The sequence below is a fragment of the Stegodyphus dumicola genome, chromosome 11, assembly GCF_044657685.1.
Source record: "Stegodyphus dumicola isolate Sdum_Otavi_A_Nest chromosome 11, ASM4465768v1".
NCBI lineage: Eukaryota > Metazoa > Arthropoda > Arachnida > Araneae > Eresidae > Stegodyphus > Stegodyphus dumicola.
In genome coordinates, this window is record NC_140778.1 from 162985650 (window position 1) to 162989515 (window position 3866).

Consider the following 3866-nt stretch of genomic DNA (forward strand, 5'->3'; position numbering starts at 1 on the left):
TTTTGCAAAAAAACACCACGGCGAGGGGTCCACGTCGGGAGAAAGCATGCCGAGCTACCGTCACCCTGAAAAACAACCTGTTTGCGCACATGACTGTCGCCACCTTATATGTGGGGTAGTGGTTGACGAGATCGAACGAGGCGCGCGTTGCGTCGTATTTCGATTCTCGCTCAGGCACGGAGGCTCGTACGTTGTTACGGTCAATCGCAAAAGCGTGGAGTACCGCTACGACTGAGAGCTATTTCGTGACGGAACGTTGCACTGGCGTCTCTTTATATGGGATGCTGGGCGGCGAACTTCCTGGGCGCAAAAGCTCTTCACGGGCACGGCTGTGGAGGGGTCGAGGGTTTGGCTACCGCTCTGACCGCAAAGCAGACGTGACGGATTCGTTTGTGCGCTCCTATGAGTTCTTCATGGGAGTGGTGCGTTCGTTTCCTCTCGTGATTCTGGCTTTTAATGAACGGTAAGGAGACAGCCGTTCCTTCGCAGCGAAAGGTCTGCGGGCAGGGACGATATACCGACTGGTTGTTGAGCTGGCTACCGCTTCCGGTCGGGAAACGTCTTTGACCGGTTGCACGCAACTTATCGCGAAGTTCTTTCGTGATGGAGGAGTGTGCGACCCTCCTGCGGACCGGCGTAGTAGTTCTCTTGTCCCTAGGGCCCCCCTCGTCTTCGGGAACTTCGTGTTCGCCGCTAGACGGGGTTGAGAACTGAAAACTTTCACAGCGAGTCTGCGACCAGCTCGGCCCCCGTGCCGTTGCTGGGCGTCCAGACCCGTAATAATAAAAATTGAAACACGGGACCTTTTGAATCTGTGTCCAACGCAGTAAAAATAGCCTCTCGATGCCCACGAAGGCTCACCTCCCGGCGCTGATGCCGTGGAGGACGTAGTGAGTTTTGAACCGCTACCGAAAGCACGAGATTATAACCGAAAGCACGAGATTATAAATCTGTGCGTATGAAATAAAAGAGGGAGCCGCCTGGACAACGGCTCCCAGCGCATTTTCCAAGGTGTGCGCTAAGAAATTGGTGGATTCGAGTTGCTCGCAGCTCGAACGTTCTATGAACGTAAAAAAGCTACCTGGTTGATCCTGCCAGTAGTCATATGCTTGTCTCAAAGATTAAGCCATGCATGTCTAAGTACATGCCGTATTAAGGCGAAACCGCGAATGGCTCATTAAATCAGTTATGGTTCCTTGGATCGTACCTTACTACTTGGATAACTGTGGCAATTCTAGAGCTAATACATGCAGCAGAGCTCCGACCCTCTGGGGACGAGCGCTTTTATTAGACCAAAACCAATCGGACCTCGTGTCCGTATCATGTGGTGACTCTGTATAACTTTGGGCTGATCGCACGGGCTCGTCCCGGCGACGTATCTTTCAAGTGTCTGCCTTATCAACTGTCGATGGTAGGTTACGCGCCTACCATGGTCGTAACGGGTGACGGGGAATCAGGGTTCGATTCCGGAGAGGGAGCCTGAGAAACGGCTACCACATCCAAGGAAGGCAGCAGGCGCGCAAATTACCCACTCCCAGAACGGGGAGGTAGTGACGAAAAATAACAATACGGGACTCTTTTGAGACCCCGTAATTGGAATGAGTACACTCTAAATCCTTTAACGAGGATCAATTGGAGGGCAAGTCTGGTGCCAGCAGCCGCGGTAATTCCAGCTCCAATAGCGTATATTAAAGTTGTTGCGGTTAAAAAGCTCGTAGTTGGATCTCAGTTCCAGACGGGTGGTCCGCCTACCGGTGGTTACTGCCTGTTCTGAACAGCCAGCCGGTTTCCTTTGATGATCTTCACCGGTTGTCTTGGGTGACCGGCAAGTTTACTTTGAAAAAATTAGAGTGCTCAAAGCAGGCGTGACGCCTGAATAATGGTGCATGGAATAATGGAATAGGACCTCGGTTCTATTTTGTTGGTTTTCGGAATACGAGGTAATGATTAAGAGGGACAGACGGGGGCATTCGTATTGCGACGCTAGAGGTGAAATTCTTGGACCGTCGCAAGACGAACTACTGCGAAAGCATTTGCCAAGAATGTTTCCATTAATCAAGAACGAAAGTTAGAGGTTCGAAGGCGATCAGATACCGCCCTAGTTCTAACCATAAACGATGCCAGCCAGCGATCCGGCTGTGTTCCTCAAATGACACGCCGGGCAGCTTCCGGGAAACCAAAGCTTTTGGGTTCCGGGGGAAGTATGGTTGCAAAGCTGAAACTTAAAGGAATTGACGGAAGGGCACCACCAGGAATGGAGCCTGCGGCTTAATTTGACTCAACACGGGAAAACTTACCCGGCCCGGACACAGGAAGGATTGACAGATTAAGAGCTCTTTCTTGATTCTGTGGGTGGTGGTGCATGGCCGTTCTTAGTTGGTGGAGCGATTTGTCTGGTTAATTCCGATAACGAACGAGACTCTAGCCTACTAAATAGACGCTCCGATCCTTCGAGTCGGACGTTCTTCTTAGAGGGACAAGCGGCGTTTAGCCGCACGAGACAGAGCAATAACAGGTCTGTGATGCCCTTAGATGTCCGGGGCCGCACGCGCGCTACATTGAAGGAATCAGCGTGTGCTTTCCCTGTCCGACAGGACTGGGTAACCCGTTGAACCTCCTTCGTGCTGGGGATAGGGGCTTGTAATTGTTCCCCTTGAACGAGGAATTCCCAGTAAGCACGAGTCATAAGCTCGTGTTGATTACGTCCCTGCCCTTTGTACACACCGCCCGTCGCTACTACCGATTGAATGATTTAGTGAGGTCTTCGGACTGGCTCTCGAAGCGGCTTTCGGGTCGCGTCGGCGTGCCGGAAAGATGACCAAACTTGATCATTTAGAGGAAGTAAAAGTCGTAACAAGGTTTCCGTAGGTGAACCTGCGGAAGGATCATTACCGATGGTCAGATTCGTCTGGCAAAAACATTGGTTAAACTCGGGGAGGAGGGTTCGCCTTCCTTCCCTGTGCTGCGCGCCACAGAGCGGCGTGGAAGCACAGAAAAAAACTTTGAATGCTTATTTTTGAAATCCCAAGTGGTCTCGTACCCACATCGAGGTGCCTAGTATAATTTCCCGGTCGCAGATTGACGACAAGAGGGAGGTGTTGGACTTTCGGGTCCGATGCTAGGTTTAATGAGTACCGCCACAGTTGGTGGACCGCCTCGCGGGTACGATATCCCGGTGGGGCCCTCTGAAGGAAGAGCGACGGAGAGCTCGCGACTTCGGTCGACTTCTGGTGGGGTCACTTTCCGTGAATTGAACGCTTCTCCGTGCTTCCCCGCAAGGGGAGGTATTTCTTTCATAAGACTTTTGAACGCAAATGGAACCCCTCGGGGATCCATATAATAAAGATGACAACTCTGAGCAGTGGATCACTCGGCTCACGGGTCGATGAAGAACGCAGCCAGCTGCGAGACTTGGTGTGAATTGCAGGACACATTGAGCACTGATTTTTCGAACGCGCATTGCGGTCTCGGGTGATACCCGGGACCTCGCCTGTCTGAGGGTCGGATGAGACTTGCCGAAGGAGCTTGCTCCTACTTGGTCGTATCGGACGTCAAACTCCGTCGACCTAAGGTCTCGTATCCCCTTGGCCGAGAAGCGCACCATTTGAGAGGACGCTCGAGGGCGGGAGAGACGATGCATAAAGATACCGAGGACGGTAGAGGAAGCCGTGACCTCTGGTAAGTAATATGAAATGAGAAGCGTATACATGAGTTATACGACAAATGGCTTTGTGGCAAAAATTGATGGTATAAGATTGGTATGAATATCAAATCTAATAAAAATGAAAATCATTATACAAGTTGGCAATGATTTGATTAATATGAGAGAAAGGTATCGGACTGATACCCCGAATGGCGTCGGAGGG

General features: G+C 51.4%; 2 non-coding genes across 2 annotated transcripts; both read left to right on the forward strand.

Moving 5' to 3' along the window:
• The first annotated feature begins 1078 nt into the window (after positions 1-1078).
• LOC118198244 (small subunit ribosomal RNA) lies at positions 1079-2891 on the forward strand. The gene has a single exon (XR_004759730.1). It is a non-coding gene; the product is annotated as a small subunit ribosomal RNA (ribosomal RNA).
• A 459-nt stretch (positions 2892-3350) lies between these two features.
• On the forward strand, positions 3351-3504 carry LOC118198189 (5.8S ribosomal RNA). The gene has a single exon (XR_015044300.1). It is a non-coding gene; the product is annotated as a 5.8S ribosomal RNA (ribosomal RNA).
• The last annotated feature ends 362 nt before the right edge of the window (positions 3505-3866 follow it).